Source organism: Brachycentrus maculatus, unplaced genomic scaffold (genome assembly GCF_059751285.1).
Source record: "Brachycentrus maculatus isolate JH-2025_06_01 unplaced genomic scaffold, ASM5975128v1 h1tg000005l, whole genome shotgun sequence".
In the NCBI taxonomy this organism is placed as follows: domain Eukaryota; kingdom Metazoa; phylum Arthropoda; class Insecta; order Trichoptera; family Brachycentridae; genus Brachycentrus; species Brachycentrus maculatus.
The window spans coordinates 567,192-594,850 of NW_028280760.1; the positions used below are offsets into that span (position 1 = coordinate 567,192).

At 30.9% G+C, this 27,659-nt stretch overlaps 1 protein-coding gene across 1 annotated transcript in view; it reads left to right on the forward strand.

The window, feature by feature from the left end:
* Nucleotides 1-19,161: 19,161 nt before the first annotated feature.
* The window catches only part of LOC148313770 (uncharacterized), a 133,963-nt gene continuing 125,465 nt past the window's right edge, over nt 19,162-27,659 (forward strand). The window contains exon 1 of the mRNA XM_088278376.1: nt 19,162-19,641. The gene's annotated coding sequence lies outside the window, so the exon portion shown is untranslated. The remainder of the gene's footprint in view (nt 19,642-27,659) is intronic.

Genomic DNA, 27,659 nt, shown 5'->3' on the forward strand with positions numbered 1-27,659 from the left:
TTCTAGGTTAACTGCAGGGGTGGATTTGGGAAGTTCAATCGACTGATTTATAACATCTGAACTTAATTTTTCCGTTCGCGTAGTTAAATTTAAATGATTGAGAGGAAGTACTTCGCGTTATGTGAATCTCTGTACCACACTTCTTCGGAAAATTATAAAATTCCGTATCACCACTATTTAAGTTTTTTTTGACGTCTCAACATATATAAAGAAGAATATGGAAGTTTGAGTATATACAGGGCTTATCATAGGCTTATCAAAGGGACCGATCATAGGCTGGTTAAGTGATCACACGTATAACATTCATCATTCTACCCATGATTGACAAGCACACCAGGTACTTAATTTTTTGAAAGTCATAATAATATGAATTTAAACGTGAATTTTACGTTTTTTATTGTTTTAAGGTGTGGTAAGATACGATTAAATTATGAATAGTATACTTGTTTTTTTTTTACCACTTGAATATTACATATATTGTTACGACCAGTTTCGGAAGCAAATTATTATTATCAACGATTAAGTTTATATTTAATCCCATAGTTGGATGCATCTATAGCTTATAAAACTAATCCTAAGAATATCATACTCAAATGGTAAAAAACAAGTGTTTTATTTATAATTTTGTGATTTTTATGCATTTATAATAAAATCATTAGAATCCTCAAAATACGCCATATTCCCAGTTCATGAAAACACCCTATTTTATGTCTGAATCCATCCCTGTTGAGAAAGTCAGTGTCTTGTTACAGAACACGTCTTCACCAAGAGCGAGAGAGAGCAACCGAATCGCGAACTTAATATACTCGTACATCCAAACACGCCTTACTAGGGCCTGGTCCACACCGCAGGTCACTGCTCACAGTGCTCACCGCACACTGCTCACCAGTGTTCAATGTCAAGTGCCACACGGCTGGCGGACACCTGGACAGTTATATTGTACATTGCATGTGTGCACTGACTGTACAAGAGTCTTCAAGACATGACTCGACCAAGCTTAGGTCACGTAAATATGAATTCATATGAAATCATCGTCTTATTCTTCAGGCACTATGAGTTCAATGTTGGACATTCGATTCTGCTGTCCAGTATTTACAGCAGTTATTAGTGAGTTTAGTCCACAGGTTCTCTTAACCTTTAATGATCTAGCGCCCTTCTATCAAAATTTCTCGAACAGTTTTTTAATGAATTACCCGCAAAGTTTCTACTTTTAGAAGCTTATCTGTGGATACGATAGTAAGAACAGGGAAGAACATCACAAACACCGATGCCATTTAAAAATAAATCTTCCTTGTTATTTTCGCTGGTTACGCTGTCATTACATAACTACGCCAAAAAGCCTGTCTGTTAATTATCAGAATGTGGGAAAATAAAATATTAATTTTTCAGACCTCCCTTCTGTCTGTCTCCTTAGGCCTTTCATACCCTCTTTAAGATATCTACGTGGCTATAGAGGAGGTGGGTATGTACCCCCTCAACTCCCTTTAGGAATCAACGGTTTAGACCAAGAGATCTTCGCCTTGCTTGTACTTTGTACTTAGCCTTCAATCGTGAACTTAATTGACTATTCAAGTACCTTCATTTTCCACTCATAACCACTCCAATAAGTTATATTAAGGACCTTTCAAAACTGCATTTGGTTATTTAAGCTGTGCGTTTGTTTATCAATAATTTACGGAGCATTTTCTTTATATTCATCCTTTACGTGTCTATATATATATATTTATATATATATATATATATATATATATATATATATATATATATATATATATATATATATATATATATATATATATATATATATATATATATATATATATATATATATATATATATATATATATATATATATATATATATATATATATATATATATATATATATATATATATATATATATATATATATATATATATATATATATATATATATATATATATATATATATATATATATATATATATATATATATATATATATATATATATATATATATATATATTTATATATATATGTATATGTATATATAAATTCTAAGAAAAATACGTTTATGAATTTATGAACTGGATTTTCAGATTCATTAGGCAGGCAAGAGGCTAGACCACAAAAGATTGAGGTTGTCTTAAAAACTCGAAATGACTGATCAATAAAAGTTGACCTCTATGTGCGTTTCTTGGAAGAAAATGTGTGGACCATTATAAAATATAGTGTTTTTTATGACACATCAATTTCCGTGTAATATGAAAGCAGCTACACACAAAGTAAAATGTTTTCACACTATTTTGTATTACTGACTAAAATTTTTCCTATTTTAATCCTCTCAGATGTTTCTTTTTTCTTTATCAAATCTGTTTTTATGACAGCCATTAAAATGTATTTTATGAAAGTCGTAATAACAATGTGAACGATTCAATCGCAGACTTGGACCTTGCTATTATTACCAAGCACTTAAATGAAATGCACTTAAACAGATAACTGCTAAAGTCTATGTCTTTACAAGTGGTTTAATAATGATAGTCTTTGCGCGTCAATTTTCGCGGAGAACGTAACGTTTTCTTTACCTTTCAGCAAGTTCATGTGTATGAGTTTTAAAATTAAAAATTGTACGAAAAAAGTGGTATAATAAATTTCTACTTATTGTCTTTGGAAACGTCGTTAAGGGTACTAAAAATTGGGCTGGATTTATGATTTATTTTAAGCACCTGGGATATAAAGCGATAGGGATTACCAGATAAATCATGGTTTATAATAAATGAGGGTGTAAATGTTTTTTTTAAATAATTATTTTTTTGATACAAGGTATCAGCATATACATTGAGATCTTAGATTATTTATAGAAGAGACAGACTTAAGCTCCTTTTTATTTTAGCACATGAACGCTAGCTTTTTACTTTTTTTACTTTTTCAACTTTTTATGTTTTTTGAGTTTTTAATTTTATTTAAAAAAAATTGTTTTCTGAGTTTTTAAGTTTTTTGTTATTTTGTATTAGCTAATTCTACTTAGAAACCTATACTCTTATACCCTGTACTATGACTATTTATTTATTTTGTATACCCACACACAGGCCATGCCTTTGTGGGATCTTTTTTTGTATTCATTTTTATTTTTTATTAATATTTTTTGTATTTGAATTTATGCTATGTAATGCAAAAGAATTTAAAATAAAGAAAAAAATAAAAAAATCTCAACATAGATGAAGAAGAATATGGAAGTCTGTGTATTTACAAGGCTTATTATCTGTCATAGGCTGGTGATCACATTACACATATGTAACATTCATCATTCTACCCATGATTAACAATCACATTATTAAAATTTTTGGAAATCATATATATATGATCCGTCTCATGACGTATTCGGACACATCCAAAATGTTGTGGTTAAAGTAACTGGATGAATTGTAATCGTCATTCAAATAAAATTAAAGTTTTCAGGCGTCTCATAATATGTAAAAAAAAATCGGCAAGGATCTTGTATACATTAAAAAGGGTCTCTGCTAAACAAAGCTTATTCAAATTAACCTTAGATACTGCCGCAAACTCGCACATGAAGCGACGTATGAATCACATTATTTATGTTTATATTTTAGAATTACAAATATATAATATGAGTAGCGTGGTTGTAGATCATGGATGAAATGGTGAATCTTTATAAAATAAAACCAAAACTTCGTTTTTAACCACTTTAAAAACTTTTCTCCAACCGGTTTCGAAAAGAGCCTTGTCATCTTTAGGGATGGAAATGTACATATTTATCCATAAGTGGTTAAAAACAATGTTTTAGTTTTATTTTATAAAGTTTTATAAAATGTGCCACAAATTAGGTACCTGTAAAAAACATTCAAAGAATGATGAATGTTACAATGCAGAAAGTGACCAATTAAACTAGCCGATGACAGGTCGTAAGTCGTTTTCTTCCTCATCTATGTTGAGATTTCAAAAACGTAAAAAAAAACTAAATGATCATATTATTTTTTGACATCTCATCAAAGATGAAGAAGAATATGGAAGTCTGAGCATTTACGGGGCTGACGACCGTCAAAGGCTGGTTTAAGTGATCACTTTACACACGTGTAACATTAACATTAACATTAACACCAATTAATTAATTAATTAATTAATTGGTTGTCAATAATGGGTAGAATTGGTGAATGTTACACGTGTGTAAAGTGATCACTTAAACCAGCCTATGACGGTCGTCAGCCCCGTAAAATGCCCAGACATCCATATCCATCATCATTTTTGATGAGATGTCAAAAATTAATATTAAAAATAACTCCTATGATTGGAGATAATCCAGATTTGTGAACAAGTATTTGGATACACTCAAAATGTTGTAAACTAAAAACTACTTAGCATCATGGTACCAAAGGCTTCGTTTCGTTCTTCGAGACGCTGTAAATCTGTTATCATCAATTCAATTAAATAGCCTTGTGTTATAATGTGATTTCCTATGGTATCCATTGTTAGTATAAGCATATTTGTGATGCCTCCGCATCAGATAATCCTTCCTCATCCATCAGCCCCTCCCTTGACGCGCATCTCTCGTTTTTTTTCGTTTTAACCCTTCCGACCCCTAGAGCCCTCCCCCCTCCCCCCTCCCCCCGCCCCCCGACCCGACACCGCGCCTACGGAATGACCGTTCCAGGTATTGTGGTAAAATAATCGCTTCAGGGATAATGAACTTGTTAAAGATTTTGAAAAATTGTACAGAAATCCTAGTTTTTTATTGGTGAAAATGTAGGAAAGGTTCATACCGTCAAATTTTACATTTTTGTTTAGTTTAATAAGTAGGTATATTTGATTTTATTTTTGAATTTTTACATGATTCTATAAAAAACTTACTAAAAGGTTTCGAGACCTCTTATTTTTTTCAGCGCATATTCTCAAAAGAAGTATTACACACATCGCTCACTCCTTTCAAGAAGGTCATAAATCAAAAATTCTCAATTTTCAGCTGTGCGTGTTTTTTGGAATGCCCAGAAAATGTAATATATTTCAGCAAAAGCGGCATATTTTTAACTTAATATTTACCCGCTACAGGGCAGAAAGTGTTGTTTTTGCATTCTGAAGAAAGGGTATTGTTTAATTATTTTTTTTAAATATAATAAATATTTTTGAAATGGAGAAAAAACCTTCAGGTTTTACTTAAAAAGATCTGTTGCACAGTAAAAAGTTCAGTAAGTGGCTTGATATTTATTTTTAATTACATTGAATTATATTTTTAAACTTTAAAAACGATCTAATGAAAAATCAAGTTCTTTTAAATTGACGTTATCAAGTTTTTTGAAAGGACTGAGTGTTTATGAAGTGTCCGTATATCATAAATTTTAACTAAAAAAAAGATTGTTTCAATTATATATCAATAGCTTTTCTCTCTTACATCAAATTCAATAATTTCGCCAATTGACTTGGAAGTTACATGGTGGTAAAATCTATCCTTTTTTTAATTTCAGTTTTACTTAGTAAATAATGCTATTTCTTACAATATATTGTAACACGTGTTTCGATGCATTAAATATTTATTTTGGATTTTTGTCCTGAAAGTTGAAGGATGAAGAGGGGGTATCAAAACACGCGTCATAATAGATGTAAAAAAAAACAGTGGTATTTATCAAGAAAAAGTTATAAAGAATGTAATATAAGCATTGGAGCACCCGGATTTGCATTCCCGTACTCGTTCAAGGTTGTGTAAGTTGAATACCGCAAGTGTGTGAAAGTCCATTGAGATTAAATATAAAATAAAATCAGGTTTATTACGTTACATAAAAAAAATATTGATTCTATTAGACACCATATCAGACAGACACCATAATGAAAAATTAAAATTTCTGGGATCGATTTTTTTTGTTTCATCGAAATTTATACCTTTCGAGAGGAAACGGTCGATTTACTACACCTGCGTTACGGCATCATCCACGTAACAAAGGCTACAGCCAACATTCTCTCGCCGGCACCAGTCCATCCTCCCGCGGGGCGATAAGGGTGATAAATCTCTATCCCGCCAAGACAAAATGGCCCCTCGGCCGGGGTTTATTGAGATTATTCTCCCCCGCCGCGCGGGCCGGCTGTTGCGGCGCGCGGCCAGCCGGTCGCCGGACCGCATTCCAAGCCGGCCGACACGGTAAAGGAACCATTATGTTGCCACCCGAATATCGAAAGAAAATAAAATTAAATAAAATCCGATCGCAAATGTCTCGCGGAACCGATGGGTCCTGCGGCCGCTCGCCGAGCGAGGCTTTATGAAAAATTATTACCGCAAATTTGTACCTTCGCTCGTAGTCCATCCCTTATATTTACCCTTCCAACGCACTCTTACGGACAGTAATTTAACAGAACTTAAAAATAAATCAAATACCTTTGCTCAATAAATAAAGTACATACTTGACTGCAACAACTGTCCGCTGATACATATGTAGAATTTAGTCATATAAAATAATAACTTTTAATAGATTTTTTCTATATGTACACACTTATAGTGAGATTGAACACCCATATTTACTCATATATTCAGTAAAACTAATTTTTATTAATTCAATCTACGGTAAAATAAATTATTTGAGTGGCACCTTGTTATAAAAGAATATTACAATTTGTTTTTATTAAATAAAATAAGAACTACATACTTTTTCCATTATATATTCCATATATTTTATTTGAATTGACACCACCAGTCTGATGATGTCGGTAACGGCGAAAACCGGTCACTGATCAAATAAAATATATGCGGAAAAATTATGTAGTTGTTATTTTATTATATAAAATACAGTTTCACCAAGAAATGTCAGTACAAAACTTAAATCTTATCAAATAAAATCCGTGTAGTTTTTTCCACGTTTATTTTATTTGACCAATTACCTGGATTCGTCGTTACCGATGTTCAAACTGTCATCAATTATTTCAAATGTTCAAATAAGTGGTCAGGTCAGGAGTCGAAATAATGTATGTGGAGATGTATGTATGTGGAAGAGGCGAAGATTGTTCGAAGAGTGCAAAAAACAGATTGTTCTGGCGTTCATCTTTCTCTGCCTACCCCTGTGGTAAAATGCTTGATGGTTAGTCATTATTAACTTACCATACGTGTAAACCTAAAGTCACAATTTTTAAAAATATTTAAGTGCCTCTGACACAAAATAAATACATACAATAAATACATAAGTACTAAATACAATAATATTCCGCTTAGTACAAGGACAATTAGCGCAATTAGAGGGCATGACATCTCTTTTACTCGTATTTCAAAATGGACTAATTTTTTTATGTGCTCAGTGTCAAAAAGCGATAGAAAAAGTGTTAGGTTTCCGCGTCAATGAAGCGTCAGTTGCTATTCATAGTCAATGGGTTAGGCAGGGTTAGGTCTGTCGGTAAGATTTGTATTTTGTATGCAAAACTTATCAGGCGTTCCTCGATGGTATTATTGAAATGAAAAATACATAGAAATAAGAGAATATGAAACTGCACAGAATTAAATGCAATAATTTTGTATCTTAGAAGAATGTTAATTTGTTTTTAACGAGCCACAAACAATACAAAGTACATATTAGTTTTTCACGATTTATTTCTAAACGCCCAGTAATCAATAGCCCGCAACTGAATTATCTTCAGGTTCCTAATATTTGACGTAATTGTTGGTTTGTTTGTTTTATTTTATTATTGTAATCACATTAACATATGTACTTTAAAAATGGAGATAAACATGCACTTTCAATTTTATATTTTTAATTTAATATGCGAGTTATATCTTCTCGGAAAATAAAAATATCTTGTGAATTACCTGACGTGTATCTGATGATTTGTAATTTAATAATAATGATTGTACGTGTTTCTGCTTAAAATTGTCAAAAAAACTAATTTAGAGGAGAGTACCCATATTTCGGATACCATGTTTTTTCAAAATGTACAGTGCACAATATTTAGGTTTAGGATCTCGCATTTTTTATTGTCTTATTCAATATTAATGTATTTAAAGAATCGTTTTTCATCGTCACTCATTGCGATGGAAAATCCCTGTTAGTAATATTTTTTGCAAAATCTTGCTATTTTTGAATTGAATAGAATGAATTTTAATTTCAGATAATACGGATACGGTGAAAAATTCAGACCGCGATAGAAATATTATCCAAGTATTCCGAGATAGTAAATTTGTTTAAGTTTACAACATTTTGAATGTGTCCAAATACTTGTTCACAAAATCTAGATTATCTCCAATTACAGGAGTTATTTTCATATTATTTTTTGATATCTCATCAAAGATGAAGAAGAATTAAGTTTATTTGTTAAATCCTGTACACTTCTCTTCTGGGAACCATGTTGTATAAAAAAGACACCAATACAAATATTTATAGCTCTAGAATAAGCATATAGGAAACCTGCGAATATTTGCAAAGGTGTATAAGTAAAGTGATTTTTTCACAAAAGTTGAAGAACCTAAGGTATGGCTTTTGAAAGGGATGAATGTAGATGTGTAAAAGTGTAAATTAGTGGCAAATAGGGTAAATAAATTAATATTTTTGGTAAGTTTTTCAGAGATGAAAAGATTAATGAAGACATCAAGAGCTAAGAACGGAGTGAATGCACACTCAAATCAGTTTAAACTTGCACTGTGTAATGGAGTCCCAGTACCACTCTAATTTATGGAAATGAAGTATGGACTTGGAAAAAGAAGGATTAAAGTAGATTGAATGCGGTCGAAATGAGATCACACTGACGAATGTGCGACGATGTATGATAGATGTTCGAAAGGCGAAATAAGAAAATAATTAAAATGGCCGATATTAGGATTATCGATGAAATTGAAGATTATTCAGGTGGAGTTATTACCATTACCCGAATGGCGATTACTCTGTTCGAAATTAAGACACCGTCCGAAATATGGGTATTTTTTTTTCTCTGAATGTCAGGGGTGCAGTTCCCGAAGCGTTGTGGCCAAAACAACGAACACTCAACCGACTGGTTATGGAAATGACCATTTGCGCTCCATTAATTATTCCGCTTCGTTTATGGGATCAAATGGTCTTGCTGGACCGCAGACTCACGAGCAAGATTATATTATAAAAACAGTGCTTTGCAAAAATCATTACTTAATAAGATCTTATCTTGATAGATTTCTAGATTTTCAAGGAAGGTCAGATGCTTGCTAAATTTCTTAGATTTTCACGGGCGCTCAGATGCTGAGAAGATTTCTTCAGAGCTATTTGCTTTTAAAAAAACCCTTTCAGCATATTCATATCATAGCAAGACATTAGTTTGAATATGCCATAACTAGGCGAAACAATTGTCACATAAAACAATTACAAAACAATTCAAATTATTAAAATTAAAATTAAATGTAATAATTTTATTTTAATTTTAATGACCTGATGATGGAATGATTTTCCGAAACCGGTAGTCATAAATTAGTGTTTTCAAAAAAGTGGTATTGCATAAAGTAAACAATGGACTGTAAGGAAAGAGTTTTATTACCATACCACAAAGTTATCAATGCTTTTAATATACAAAAAAATAATTGTCACATAATTATTTTTTTGTGTTTTTTGACAATATAACTTGGTAGACTCAAGAAATCAGTGTTTGATTTCAAATTTCATACATAAATATTCATATCACCTTATTTGGAAGTGTCGTGTGCACTTGTCCGGTATTTTGGACCACGTCACCATCTGCACTGATGTCAAATAGATATTGGTTGACAACAATCCTGACTAAAGACACTACACTGCAGTCAACGATAGGTGAGAAATACTCACGACATTCTACGGTTAATAAACTAGAAATACGCTATTAGATCCAACTATGTCTATACAGAAAGCGAGTTCTAGTGCTAGAACTTTTGCGAGGCCATTGACCAAAAAACAATAACATACAGCTAAACCCCTACATGAGAAATTCTTTCCAAAATATATTTTATTATTTCACTTATCTTGCTTCAAGAAAGAATACTAAATTTCGATTTGTAACATATATCGTGTAAAACATAAATAATATTATTAATGTATATTTTACCACACGTGTACATTTTCATAATTCCACACGCAGCAAAGTACACTTTTTAAAAGTATGATTTTATATGTTTTATCATCCTAAAGATTGAGAGGAAATAGTATAAGAATCGAATAGGTCAAGTGCAAAAAAAATACTGATCAACGGAAAAATGTGTCTTATTTGTATAGCTAAAGTTAGAACAACTATGATGAAAAGCCATAAAAGAAGACGAAAAAGCTAAAGATTTCTGTGATTATTGAATCATCCATCGAAATTGAACGTTATCCGCAAAAAATGTGGAAAACGTATTTTATCGTAAGTTTGCGAAATACCATATTCAAATATTATCGTAAGCATAAGTAAGAGATCAATTTTAACAATCTTTTTGATATTGCCATATCGATAAGTTTTTTATTTTTTTTTTTAAATTTACCGTTACTATCTTAAGTTTTCAATATCTTTAAAATCCGGGAATCATATTCTCTGGTCGATACAGCGATTTGTGAGAGCCACTATAATAACATAAATTTCTTAGAATTTCGATGAAGCACGGCCGCCCGACTCGTGAGTAAACCTGGCAAAAATATTTAACGATCTCTAAAATTGGTCATAATTTACAATCGTCCAGCTCTGCGCTGTTCGGCGACTTTGAAATACAGTCCCGAGTTACCAAGAACCGAGCTTGAAGCGTCACGTCTCGCGTCTATATCTGCTAGAAAACAATAGAATGCCAATCATTAAAAAATATTCAGCTAATGAATAAAAAATCTGGCTGTTAATAAATAATAATAACACGATCGAGGGCGAACGATAACACATAAATAATATGATATATGCATAAAGAAATCAAGAGCGAGGATATAAAACAATATTCATCCTACCCTTATCTGTACACGATTGTGCATAAGGTACAGCATCGTATAAACGTTTCAGCGTATCAACGTCTTGTAACATTTACATATCGGCCACTCCTTTCAACAACGTCATCAATAAAAAAACTTGATTTTTCAGGAGATCGTTTTTAGAGTTTAAAAATATAATACAATATATTAAAAATAAATATTAAGCCACTTATTGAACTTTTTACTGTGCAACAGATCTTTTTAGGTAAAACATGAATGTTTTTTCTCCATTTGAAATATATTGAATATATTTTTAAAAAAATTAAACAATACCTTTTCTTCAAAATGCAAAAACGTCACTTTCTGCCCTGTAGCGGGTAAATATTAAGTTTAAAATATGCCGCTTTTGCTGGGACATAGTTCATTTTCTGGGCATTCCGAAAACATGCACAACTGAAAATTGACGATTTTTAATAAATGACGTTCTTGAAAGGAGTTAGCGATATGTGCGGATAAGAGTCAAAAGATTCCATAAGAGCCCGCTTGACAATCAGAAATATACCACCTTCCAAATGCCAACGTTATGTATTTATAAAAATCATTTTTTTATTTATTATTTATTTTATTTGGCCAGCGACTGTTATATAAAAAAATGAGGAGCTTTAAATTGCATTTGGTCGTATATCCTTAACTATAGATAGAGGCGAGCTGGAGTAGGCTCAAAGAGGTTCGCGCGAGTCCTTGGTTAAAATTAATACTAAATGGAAAGTCCCTTCGTTAACTAAGAAATTATTAAAAAATCATAACAAAAATTATTATGTTTATAAATATCATAAAAATCAAATTTTTAAAAAATTGCATGCTTATCGCTGATCAAATTGTATTTTTTCTTTGCATTTTCAAAATATATAATTGTGTCTTTGGTAGCACAAAAACCTCTACCATACGAGACACTTTTTAAATTGTTGGCCCACCAGTCCAATTACAACCAGTTAAAAGACGTTTGATTTTTTTAGTCAAAATAGTTCCAGGACAACTTGAATATCTCAAAAGGGTGGTCGATGACTTTTCTTTCGACTTAAGATATTCGAAAACAGAATATTTAGGTTTGTCTGATATATTATGTATATACTAAATATATCTTATAAATACTAGGTGTACTAAATTTACGAGTACACAATTGTTGGTACGTGTTTTCACCGTAATTCATTTCACTTCTTATACGCTTTTTAAAATATACATATTACGTATTTCTACACGCTTAGCACTCCTTAGTTCATCCACAATCTGCACATGAGCATACTAATGAAGAAAGTTTCGTAAGAATTGTATGTATTTGCAAGTTTACAGGGAACATACTTTATTGCATGTATGTACGTGCCTCTTACCTGAATGTAGCACAATTTTTTTAGGACTATTAAGGTCTGGTCAAATGTTTTTTGTATATGACTAAATATAATAGGTGTCACAACGAATCTAGTAACAGAAGATAAATATATTAATATGTTAGAATTAATTTTACTGAAATTATTTTTGATTTATGTAAGGTCGGAATAAGCCTTGGTCAAAAAGCCGCAGTGTTTGTGTTATTTGTGACTTAATTATGTACTTTATATTAAAAAGTAAAGGATAATTCTTTAACATTATAACATATGGCAATGAGGTAATCCGTATCATGTAAAAATGCATCATCTGATGACTTTCAAGAATCGCCTGAAACATAACTTTACATCTTTGAACCCGTACCGTTCATCATATCATTCTTCTTTGTGTTCCTCTACCTCTTCTCTTCAACTCCTTACTTGATCCTTCCTCTTTTGCCTTTCTCATTTTCATCAATTTACAATATGATAATTATAATTATACGGATGGCGGAGAGAAACACTGGATAGAAAAGTTGTAAAATTACTATTAAATCAGTACTAGTACGTACATTAATTTGTATGCTTGCTGACACACATATAAAGCGTACCTGCATATCGCTTTTTAAAACGAAGAAAAAGCAACACGAACCTTATTATTGATTGAAGTTAAAAATAACATGACTTGCAATACCCAGTGAAGTGTCCATCCATACTTTGAGTGAGGTTTAATAATAACATAAAAAATGTATTTGGGCTCTGTATAAATAAAGAATTAGACGTTGAATGTTACGTGCTGAGAAAATATCATTTTTTATAGATGGCTATACTCGTATTTCGTGAGAATTTGGCTGTTAATCGCATGTGCTTAAAAAGGTGTTTGTGTTTGGATCGTTACATATAAAATTTCATACTTTTGTAACACAAAATTAAAATTTTCGATATTACAGATCACGTTTTATTCTGATGAATAATCCCTGTATTCTACCCCTATTGGGCAGATTATTACACCCTGTATTCTCCCTTATTCTTTTAAAATGTTATCTCTTTTTCAAGTAAATTACCGTTCCCTGTATCCCATATGGTAAAAAAATATGTCAACGTATGTTTTTCATAAATATGTTTAACAAGATTTCCAAATACAGCATAAATAAGTACTTACTTAATTTAATGTTAAATTAATTTTTTATATAGGTACAGGAATAAAAAAAATGAAGGCAGTAGGTAAGTATGTATAATTTTTTAATAAACAAAAATTTATTCGTATGATTGCGTCATCTGTCGATATGTTTACTAACATACATCCTTATTAGCGAAGACGCAAACCGCGTGTACACATATTTTTCTATTTAGAGAATATAGATGACGTTAGCAGAAAACCGAAAACAAAAAATATTATAAAAATAAGAACAGTTTCATGTTTGTAATTTTCCTTGTTTTCTTATTCGCATTTTTTTGTATCTACTTTTACAAATAGTATCCTTTCAAAACAGAAAGTTAGCCTGAAACTGGGATTCAGTCTAAAGTTTTCCATGGCTTAGTAAAGAGACGTGTCTGCAATCGTCACATAGATTTAAAATTATTTTAACAACAAATTATTAAAAAAGACGTTTGGAGAAGTATGCGACGGTAATTGTGTCTTTGAGAGTACACCCTTACATAATAGAGAAAAAGAATAACATTATATTTTGAATATTGAAAGCATTAACTTTGTGGATCATCTTGATATATTATTTCGAGAAATAAAAATACTTTGTGTTCTGATCCACTCACATTTTTATTTAACCAACTAGTTTCGGCAACAACCTGTTGCCCTCTTCAGGGTTACATTTATTACTAAATATAAATATATATATTATATATATATATATATATATATATATATATATATATATTATATATATATATATATATATGTATATATATATATATATATATATATATATATATATATATATATATATATATATATATATATATATATATATTATAACATTGGGTATGTATGAGGAAGAGGCAGAGATTTTTTTCAAGATAGATTGTTGTGACGTTTTAGTATAAATAATCTTAATTGTTTTTTCAATTAATTAAATATTACACTTAATTAAATAGTTTATAATGATTAAAAACAAAATGTAAAACAGTTGTAATTTACATTTGAAGCACTAACTTTGTAATTTTCCATTTTATAATTAAAATATAACTTTTTTATAACAAAATTATATTTTTATTATAAAACAGTTGTTTTAGACCACTTTTATGAGTATATTAATGTGAACACGATATGTTTCGAGAACGATTGATCTTCTCATCAACGGGTGAAAATAAATATTTTATTTTATTATCAGTTTAAGTATACTAGATCTCATATATGTATTATTTATAATGTAATAAATTGTGTACAAAAAACTGTAATGTAAGTACAGTATTTACTTACATCAGATCCACAAATCATGATGACAGGCGCCTTGGCCTAGTCGAGTAGACCCCCGACTGTAAAAAAAATATTTATTACTAATGCCAATTACAAAACAGAATATAAAACATATTTTTTTCAATTGGTCTTAGGGTTTGTGATGTATTTTTTACATCTTTCTTTTCCTTACTATCCTACGTGCAGACAAGCCTTTAAAATGGATGCTTTACGGGTTATTAATTTGAAAATAATAATTTCATAATTGTGGTAAGAAACAGTATTCATTAATACAATTAAAAATTAGCTGTTTTAAGAGAATAATTGAAACAGGAGTGGTAGAGTGGATTACATACTACATTTATTTTTGTAATTTTCCAATATAAATAATAATAAAATTTTGAGAATCCATAAAAATTATAATAATTAAAAATTGATTTAACTAAAAAATATATGTATTAATTAAGATAGAAATAAATGAATAATTATTATAATTGGAATATTACTATTGAATTATTTACTTATTTTAAAAAATATATTAGCAAAATGATGGTCATAATTATGTCAATATCAATATCAAGGTTAATATAATTATGTCAATATCATTTTGACGTTCCATTGAATTCATAAAGGAAATCAGGCACTCGAGAAAATTATACAAATAATATAATTTGTATTTCCTAGACTTTTTATTTACTCGGAGTATTTGCCACTACAGGAGTTCGCTCGACGTTTATTCGATATATTAGATAGGGAAAATATTTATTCAGGCTGGCAGCGACCGACGTTCGGGACATTTTCAGCTCCTATTCGAGACTTTCAACCAAAATAATTTCAAACAAACTTATTTCCAAGTGATTGAACTGAAAAGGTTCGGGGATTTACGAATTAATCATGTTAGTTATTTGTATAGTAACTAATTTAATTGATTAAATACACAACAAAAGTCGTACCTTGTATAAATATATTTTAAGGGTACCTACCCTATTTATCATACCGCTTTTTAAGAAATTAATTTAAGACATTTTTGCTTTTTATTTGACGTGAAAAGCTTGTTTATATAAGTTACCAATTTGCTAAGCTGTTCCTACTATAAATCGAGAAACTCCAGTATGATTCATATCATACGGAGTAGTTAGCCATCAGAGCAAACTTCAAAATGAAAACAATTTTCTTGTGGATTTTCTTTGTGTACGCTTTCGATAAATCTTCGGTGGCAACAGATCTGAAATGGAACATATATTCGGAGACTTCGAGTGAAGGATTTGAACACTTTACCGACTGCCTTAATAACACGTTGAAAGCTCTTCTAAAGAATAAAAGAGACCTCGTCATTAGCGACGGAGGAAGCATGTCGTCGGCCAAGTTCACAGAAAATATAATTCCATTACACGGCAATAATACCATTATGAACTTGTCATACAAGTACGTGATAAATAATATGAAGATATTCGAGAGGTTCCTCACGCGACACTACTACAGTATACTAATATTGTCCGACTGCTACGACTCTAACTTAGTTGACTTCTTACACGCTCTCGGCCGGAAGAAGTTATATATCGCCATAGCTTTTTACAACGACGTAAGTGATAGTTTTTTACAAACTATCATGGAGAAGTGTTTCGAAAGAGGGCTTCTGCAGACGATCGCTATCGTCAACCGGCGATATTCAGTCGAAATAATACGCGGTGAGTACTTCACCAATTCATCTTGCAACACGGAGATCATTCTAAACAAAATACTTTGGTCGCAACAAAGCCCGGAGAGTATCGCCGATATCTTTACTGCAAAGACGGCAATCGACATGAAAGGATGCGTATTGAACATTTCTACAATAAATATTCCGCCAAATGTGATTGTCGATCCGAAAAAGGAGAAACCCGTATATGGATCCGAAACAAATATCATAGAGTTGATAGCGAAAGACTTAAATTTCACTCCGAACATCAAAGTTTACCCAAATTTGATATGGGAAGGTATGCTGAATAATGGTACCAATATCGGTTTCCTCGCGGAGGTGTCGGCCGGACGCAGCGAGATCGCGTATGGCGTCATTTGGCCGACTAGTCATCGCAATGCCCTTTTCGACCTGAGTTTCTCCTACGAAAACGACTGCTTCGGTTGGGCTGTGCCGAAAGGCGCCTATTATTCCATTCGGCACTCCTTGACAGGTTACCTCACCGACGGATTCAAAAAATGGGGCTGGCTTTGTATACTCGTATCCGCCGTTTGCGTGTGTCTCTTTTATGTTCTTCATAATTGCTTACTGGGTCGTCGGGACTGTTCCAATTTTGAAGCATTTATCGTCGGGTTTCTTGTTACAGTTTCTCTTTTAGTTCAAAAATCCGCGCATACAATGTATCTTTCGCCGCATTTATCGATGAGGATTATATTTGTCACTTGGCTTTTTTGTACTCTGGTGATCGCGACTATTTATAATGGAGTTTTGTCGCGAAGCTTCACATTTCCGGACATTTATCCTGACTTGAATACGTTGACAGATTTGTTGAGCTCTCGACTGCCATTGGTCACAAGTAAAGACGTGTTTAAAACCATACACGATATCGAATCGAACGAAACACTATACAAGGAGATGAAGGAAAGAATCGAAATAAGGACGCCATCGCGGGAGCAGATTCCCAAAATAGTAGCGGGTCATTCCTTCGCGTACTGTAGGAATTTGGAGACTCTCCATTACTACAGAGATAAATTTTTAACTAATAAAAGTAACGAGGGAAGAAGTTTTCACATTATGAGAGACTGTTTTATGACTTATCCTTTGGTCATCGTCTTGAGGTTTGTCAAATAATTCCAACATTCTTCAAAATTACTTTTTTACAATGTAAATATTATCTATTATCATTTGATTGTTTCAGAAAACATTCAGCGCTCACCCATCGAACGAACGAGATAATAAGCCGTTTGGTGGAGGGAGGTTTCCTCGGCTTCTGGAAGTACCGTCGAGTGGACATCACCAAACACTTACCATCTTTTGAACCGGAAAAATTTGGAAAACTGAGATATATTTTTTACTTCTATGTCGCCGGAATGCTTCTTGCAACTGTCGTCTTTATATGGGAGATCATTTACCACCGTTTATTCAAAACTTAAAAGAAGATAGTTAAAAATTATATACAGTCGAAATCGACTTTTATAATTAAACCGTGGTGTTCTGAGCACATTCTATTTAATTGACACCTTTTTTCGAGTTTTCACCGCTTGAAATTTAAATAAATGCACTTAATCAAAGACATAACGAAAAATGTTTCTAGACGTATCAAGTATCTGCACTGTTTGAATTCTTTAAAAAAAATAGGTTTGCTGTAATAATAAATAATCCATCAAAATATTGATAATTTTTATTTTGTGTGTGTATATTGCATTACTGAAATTAATTCACTGATCCATCCTCCATTTATTTAAGGAATAACCCTCAAAGCCTCTATATAAGAGGCTTGTCTGCATGTCGGATAGATATAAATCGGTAAGGTAAATGCGAAAAATACATCATAAACATCCAGACCACTTGAAAAAAAATATTTCTAGAATTCATTTTATAACTTGTGGGAATCGAATCCGTTACTCAAGTTTCGTGGTCGAGCGTCTACCCAACCGCTGTAAAAAAAAAACAAAAATAGGAATACGTATGTCATACTATAAATCTCCGTTCAATATTTCAAATACAAAAAAACAATTAACCATCAAGTCGATTCTCCGCAGGGGTAGGCAGAGAGAAAAGAACGCCACACCAATCTGTCTTCGCATCAACCTTCGCTTCTTCCACATAGATGGGTGACCATCCCTTCATACATACCAGCCGATTATTCCGATTCTCTCCCACTTTCAAGTATTTGAAATACTTAATCATGCCAAGTATTTCCTATGGAAGTCATAAAAATATATTTTTTCGATAATTAATACTAAATTCTAAAAATTATGTCTCGAAAAACACCATTTTCGATTGGTAAATTAAATTGGCATTTATTTAAAAAAAAACTGCGTAACTAAAATTATTACTTCATATAAAATAAACTCAACACGTTGTTATTCAACTATACAATACAGAGAATTAATAAGGGTAGGTAGTGAGGTAGATAGTGAGTTAAGCTTGGTACTACTTAATAGGTAGAGTAGGCACAGCTTTTACTGACTATATGGAATTATCGCCCCTATATGTACGTATGTTACATGGGAATATGAACATTATTTATTTATGTTATATGGAATGCCAGTTTTTTTATGATATGGTATCATTGTAATATATAGGAGACATTGGATAAGAGAATCGTCGCCCTTTATAGTACCACGCCACCTACAGCCTGTTGATTGTACCACCGCGGCTACAGATTAACCCTTAATGAAGGTACGACTTACCCTGAAACTTTAAAAACAAATATCAAATCGACTCCAACGAGTAACAATGAGCAGGTCGCAAATAAAACACAAAGAAGTGTAGCGTATGTTGTTTGGGCATTTTTTGATAGGTGCCTCCTGCTGGTTGTGCGTTTGGGTCAGTTTGAGAGTGTGGCGTCGGGACGCAGGTTCGCGTCGTGGCGCCATTAGTCAGTCGACCGCAGCACTCGCTGTAGGCACAGCGTCGGTCGGTAACGTAGAGCTCTGTTGCGGCGTCGTTCGCTGGAATTCACTCACGATTCGTTACTTTATTAAGCGATAAAAGTTTAATAGATTATAAAACTACATATTTTATCCATTGTTAAGGCATATAAATAAGACATTTCATCTAGAATAACGTATTAAAAGATAACAGTATTAAATTAAGGAATATGATTTCTTAGAACGATAATCATTTCGGTCAATTAACGACGAATAAAAAAATAAGTCAATTTACTTAATTACAAGTCAAATCATATTTTTTCAGTGGAAAAATTGTAGTCCATAAAAAAACAATAAAATTAATTTCATGTCAGATAAATTTAATATTTTCCCGAGAGAGCAGAAGAACCGAGGTTAAACAGACCAAGCAACGCTAGGATCTGTAACTATAGCAGAAGTTCTGTTGCCGCCCTCTCTGACGCTACAGGTGAGTGGTATTTTAAAATAACCACATTTTATGCTGTTTAATTTGCTTCCATGAATACTAACCAGCTAATGACGCATGCTACTAGCCGCGTATTTATTTACGTCAAAAACTAAAATTATTCAGGTTAAATAAACGTTTAACTAAAATACTGCATCGCCGAAAACATTTACAGGAAAATTTTGTATAATAATTTTTATCTGTCTTAATTCTTATCCTCTGCAATTGTTAGCGCGTTTAGCAACATTGCTAGAGGACCTGGGTTCGATTCTCAGGGGAGATCATTAGTGATTTATTTTTCTAATATTTATTTTATATTACCTTTGACTGGTATTCAATACGCAAGACTGATCACCTAGCCTTCGTGTAAAAATCAATCAAGAAAACATTGGGTGTGGATAAGGTTAAAAAAGAGTAGTTTTGTCGAATCAGATTATGATTAGAAAGTTTTTTACGCTTTTTAGTTTTTTACATTTTTATTTTTATTTTTTAATTTTCTTATGCTTATTTTATACGTATCTATGTATGTATTATATTTGGTCATATAAATAATACCTTTGGTAACGATGATGCTGATATGGAAATATCCATATTTTTAAATCCTATTTCCAAACACCCCCATTTGTGTTATTTACTAAACGACTAGATAAAAGCTTTTTACTCTTTTAATAAAATTATTGTCTTACACCCTTTAGGGTTTTAATAGTTTGTGAGCAAAAGATATCAGTAAAACTCCACAATAATACCCACTCTCCAACGGAGGAGTTATAGATACCAATACTACAATACGTATTTGGAATGTGATAGATAAATGGTGAGCTTTTACGCCAAAAGTTTCGAAGAAACGGTGATCAATTATGTTCGATCAGTAAAGTGCTTTCAAAGAAAAGGACTCTCAATATTTGTATAAACAAACCATGTATAAAATAACAATCGTTATAAAAATTTGTTTATACGAATTAGTATAGTAATATACTAATTCGTATAATAGAGTTGTCCTAAAAATACCCTCAAAAGTACGTTCATTTATATTCTATAAAAGAAAGTGAAATCGATTGTTACTTTTCAAATCGGCATATACATAAAAAAGCATTTCCTATAAAAGTCGGAAATATTTTATCTTTTCAATGCGATGACATGCCGTCAAATTTTTGACTGACATTTAACCAAAAGATAAGGGGACTCCCCAATCACCCAGTATTTTGTATTTATTTTGTATATTCAATTTGAGTCATGAAAATTATTCATCGACGAAAATTCAATCAATCTCAAAATATATGTTTTTTTGGTACAAATGAAATTAACTTTCGCAGGTTATAAAATATTATAAAATATCAGAATTAATATTTCAACATGTATGAATTTTTTTTTTAAATTTTGAAAACCAAGACCATCACAAAACTCATGGTGATTTTAAAAAATGCATTGATTTTTTAAATATTTTAATGATTTTTTTTCTATGAAAACACCAAATGCTTTAAGCTGATCATGTTTTAGTCTCACATTGTTCGTAACCAGAGACGTTTGTAATCCGAAGTTTCAATGTACTCTTATATCACATTACTCATTTTACGATATTATTTTGATGGTCCTGTTTCTGACACTCTGGAAAAAATAATACAAATGTCTCACAACAAATTCTGTCTGTATGATTTTGGTGGCCCTAAATTAAGCTAGATATTACTGCCGCTACTGTCAACTGCACGCGGTTACTGCCGCTGAAGGAAAATACAGCTTCATTAAAAGACGCTAAGCTACGAATTTCGGAAGAAAAATTTAATCAGTCAAGTCGCAATCGAGAGAAATCAATCTTTCAAATGAAATTTTCGCTTATTCACAGATGGTGAGTAAATTCAAGATAAACTATATGTAAATATTTTTGTTTAGTTAATACCAAAATGCTTATAATTATGAAGCTTGTTTATCAGAAAACTGTCTGCAAGCATGATAAAATACACTAAAAAGGAGTAAATGGAAAAAAATATTGAATTATCCAAACAATGAAACAATACCACTTCAGTTTTTTTAAATGCATTTGCACATTTTTCATGAAACTTCTTCTTACCCTTATCCGCACCCAATGGTGCATAGGGCACTGCGTCGTACTGACGCGGTGTTACCTTGATCGTTACTTACAAGAAGACAAGGTTATCACTCCTCTGCTTCAGGGAGTTAATTTATATTAGAGTGTAAAATCACTAATATTTATTTTCACTCCCGCTGGAAACATGAAACAATAAGAATAATTTCACCTGCTACAATTTAAGATGATATGGTTACTCAATATGTTTTCCGTATTGAATTCAATAACTAATATTTGTTCCCAGACCATGTCAACGTCATTGAATTCATTAAACATATCTGTAGGAGAGTTTACTGAGGGGAGTAGCTGCCGCCCAGCGCCGACCAGCGCCGCCCAGCACCGACCACCCCCCACCCCCTTCCATTCAACCCTTTTCAATTTGGTAAAATGACACACATTCTCTCAGATACAATGTTACAAAGGAAATTCATCAGAATCTCGCTAGATGTCGCTTCCAACTCAACGAAACGGGTCTTGGCTGTTGAGCAAACACACACACACATAGACACTAACCAGAAGGCAGAAAGATTAAAACGCCACACCAATCTACCTTTGCAAACAATCCTCGCCTCTTCCACGTCCATGCAATCTCCTCATACATATTCGCCAATTATTAAGACTCCCGACCTGACCACTTTTGTTAATGAAAATCTGCATATGTAGGTACTTATAAATATTTATATAAACAATACACTTGATGTCATACATACTGATAGAAGATCAATATTAATTATTTCCTACAAATTAAATTAGCGCCATATTACATGTTATATATTTTTTTACGAGTGTGTTTCATCGAATTGTACACACCGAAATAAACATGTCAAAAACATCATAAAAAAATACCTGCAAACATTGTTTAACTGTATTTATTTTGGTAAATTGCTAGAATTTCAATATGTAGTACATGAAATCGTAGCGAATAGGGTAGTATGACACGGTTACCTGTACTGCGAAGCCTTCATTTCCCAAAACGAATTTAAAACCTTTCATCGAACATTTTCCCAGAGGCGCTTTACCAACCTACTTACATCTTACTCGTACAAGGGGGAGATATTAAAACTCTCTACCGTAGTACTCTAAAGAGATGAATATTATATGACTTTAAATATATTATACAAATTTGTTTTATCGAAGTTTATATCGATATAGCGTTTAAATTTATTGAAAAAAAATAACGAAATTTGATGATAGATTCTTTTGTAATCGTTTGAAGTCGAGATCAAAAGTGGTATCTTCATTCAATATTGGGAAATAAGTTATGCCAACTTAGGTAAAAATAATAAAGAAACATCGCAAAATAACCAATTAATATTTACATTTTTGACATATCAACATAGATGAAGAAGACTATGGAAGTCAAGGTATTTGCTGGGCTTATAACCTACTAGGCAGGCTAAGTGATCAATTTACACTCGTGTTACGTTCAACATTCTAACCACTTTACTCAATTTTTTTTATAAAGTTTATAAAGTTTTACAAATTTAGGTTCATAATATATATTTAAAGCATTCTTAACTTTGTGGTACGTTAATATAACAATCTCCTTATCATTTATCGTTCACTTTGTGTAATACCACTTTATAAACACTAATTCGTGACTACCGGTTTCGGAATAATAGTTCAATCATCAGGTCATTAAAATAAAATTATTACGGTCTGATTTTTTATAAAAATAAAAATAAATAAACATCCAAATATAACTTGAAGTCCACTTTGAAAAATATTCCCACAGTGATTTATATGTCTTCTTTCTTTCAATCTAAATTAAATTTTTGTGTAAATTTCAGACCGTTATAATTTTGTTTTAATGACCTGATGATGAAATAATTTTTCCTAAACCGTAAGTATCGAATAAGTGTTTATTAAAGTAGTATTACACAATGTGAACAATGAATGATGAGGAGAGTGTTATATAAAATATGTTTATTTCAAAATACTGTTTATACTTTCCTGATAGTAACATTCAATTTGCAGCAAATGTTCTTCTTACACGTTTCTCGGATAACCTCGACTCTTCTTACGATATAGCTCTTGCACGTAGTTCGTAAGTACGAGTGTACGTTAAGTGCATGATCCAAAAATAATGGCGCGGAAGGAATCCCCCACTGTTCTCGTGAAATAAGCTTTGCAACGGAAGACATAAACAGGTATAAGAAAATAACACAAAGTGCAAATGAAAGCTACGTATTTCCAAAGTCAATACAATTACACAAACAGTCTGTGTCATACTTTCTCGGGAAATTATATCATTCTGCACCACTTTATCCATAACCGCTTTAAATATTTTAATTTTATCCAGCGGTGATATTAGACTTATAAACAATGCAGTACTCTATGCACCATTAACTCCGGATAAGGGCAAAAAAAGAAAAGAATACACACATATACATATACATATATATATATATATATATATATATATATATATATATATATATATATATATATATATATATATATATATATATATATATATATATATATATATATATATATATATATATATATATATATATATATATATATATATATATATATATATATATATATATATATATATATATATATATATATATATATATATATATATATATATATATATATATATATATATATATATATATATATATATATATATATATATATATATATATATATATATATATATATATATATATATATATATATATATATATATATATATATATATATATATATATATATATATATATATATATATATATATATATATATATATATATATATATATATATATATATATATATATATATATATATATATATATATATATATATATATATATATATATATATATATATATATATATATATATATATATATATATATATATATATATATATATATAAATATATAAATATATATATATATATATATATATATATATATATATATATATATATATATATATATATATATATATATATATATATATATGTATATATATATATATATATATATATATATACCTATCGCTCACTCCTTTCAACAACGACATTTATAAAAAAAAACTGACCTAAAACCTGAAGGTTTTGTCTCCATTTGAAAAATATTTAGAATATTTTTAAAAATAATTTCACAATACCTTTTCTTCAAATGCAAAAACAACACTTTCTGTCCTGTAGCGGGTTAATATTAAGTTTAAAATATGCCGCTTTTGCTGGGATATAGTACATTTTCTGGGCATTCCGAAAATATGTACAACTGAAAATTGACGATTTTTGATATATGACGTTGCTGAAAGAAGTGAGCGATATATGTATATGTACGCCCAAATACCATGCTTCCAACGTTAAAACAATCCTTTATATAAGCTCTAATAGCTTAATTTACTTCAACATTTATTTTTGGATTTTCCTTAATGTTCAAAGCCTTCTGTTCCACTGCGCGATGTCAAAAACATTAAAGACTATTTTTAAATCAAAATCCTTTAAACACCAAATAAATAAACATAATTAAACCGTGGTTTGTTGTGAAATGACTTCCTTTGTATTTCAAGCAGGATATCCTCAAAATGATTAACCGGATATACGTGGGTATTTTTCTTTGATGGTGGTTGGTTCTATTACTTTTTAAGCTTTAAATTTAAAAACCATAAATTGTCATCACCACTATCTAATGGTATTTTAATTATATTTTAAAAATATTTTTGTAATTTACAAGTTGTTGTTTCGTGCCTTTTCATGTTTAATTTCTCATTCTCATTTTCCTCCCGCATTAAAAAAGGAATTAATTCGGTCAGTTATTGATAGAAAGTACGAGTGTATGTAGAATTTGAGTTACTTTGGTTATCGACTGCCCGGTACTCGGTATTATTCTGTATAATTAAAGTTTAAAATATATTAACATTTCGTTTTGAAACGCTTTTGCTTGTGATACGTATTTTCGGGAGGATTCATCTCCATACAATAGTCGTAAAACTCAAATCAAACTCAATTATGATAGTTTAAAGATTATTTAATTCATACCGTAAAGCATAAAAACATGTACATATGTTATAAAAAAATATGTATTTGTAAATATATATATATATACATATATATATATATATATATATATATATATATATATATATATATATATATATATATATATATATATAAATATATATATATATATATATATATATATATATATATATATATATATATATATATATATATATATATATATATATATATATATAAATATATAATATTTCATTTACCTCTTTATCCTTGTCTTCAAATGCACCTTCACTTAAATAATTATTTATCCCAGAAAAACCCAAAGCAGCTGATATAAAATATTATAAATTAAGTAGGTAACGTGCAAAGATGAAACAAAAAAATACGCAGTAATTTTCATCGGTAACATTGATTATCTGGAAATGCATTCCGCCATCTATTTTTAAAACGTCTTAATATCATCATTAAGGGTTTTATTTAATAAAAAAATACGAAAACAGTGAAATCACATATTTTCTTACGGTGATTGATGATTTTAATGAACTTAAGGCGTCTGAAATATTTATATGTAGTTTGGCCACGAAAGGACTTTTTCAGGCGCTAGGAAATCCATGTCGTAGCGATAGCTGTGTTAAAATTATAAATTGTAAAAACATGTATGATCCCATTTTTATGATTTAAATGTTTAGTTCTGTGATATGTATGAATCGTAAATATGGGTTTTAAATATTAATTACATCATGGTATTCAAAAATGTAATTCCTGACTTATAAAAAAAATCATGTTCTCAAACATAAATGTTGAGTTTGCAGGTACGAATTTTGTCGATATCAATGGTGCTTAAAACAAACCCCAATATATGGTACAAAGATATGCGAATATCGACTGATGGATAACTGGCAATGTGTATAGAGCTAATTGAACAGTTTCCTAGGCAGTGTGGAATGTATGGAGTATGGAATTTTAATGATACTCTTGTTGTTAGTTTGCATAACGCAACAGAATCTGATCTGGCTCAACAGGCAACATACAAAGCAATATACTCCATATCGCCGTATACCTACTTTACCTGCATGAATATTCCACTATAACATCAATTACAATTTTTCCCATTATAAATAAATAATTGAAAAATGTACACAATGTAGTCTCGATACCGTCGCTAATGTACAGAAGTGAAGCATGGACTTGGCAAAATGAGGATAAAAGTAGACTGAATGCATTCAAAATGCGATATCTCAGACGAATGTGCGGCAACACAATATTTCCGATAGATGTTCGAATGGTGAAATAAGGAAAGCACGCTAGGCTGAGATATGTATTACGATAAAAGTAAGATAGGTGTGTAAAAGGAGATGGTTCGGACATGTAGAACGAACGACAACAGCAAAACATATTTTATGAGGCAAACGAAGTTGAAAATAGAAGCAGAAGAAGACAATGTTAAACTTGGCATTGTCAAATAGATCAAGTACTTACCGGTCAAGTCAAGAATCGGAATAATCGGCGGGTATGTTTAAAGAGATGCATGAATTTTCAATAGGGGAGGAATATTTTCAAAGACAGAATGATGTGGCGTTCTATTGTCTCTGCCTGCCCCTGCAAGGAAGCGACGTGATGGTAAGTAATTTTATCAAGGGTATTTGCGTACCGTTAATAAATAAACAAAGAATTGATTAATCTATTCTTATTCAGAAAATTTAAATTTATCACCGGAAAATTATCACATTAGCATGCTGTTGTAATGATTGTTCTGACGAAGAGACCTGTATGTTCTCAAAACCGGTAGATAAAAATCTCGGTGAGTTGTTATATACTAATTAATGTAACTAACATTTATTGTAAAAAAAGTAAGAATGACTGACCACAGTATAAATACTTTAAATATAAATAATATATTTTTTTGACATCTCAACATATGTACATAGATGAAAAAGAATATGGACGTC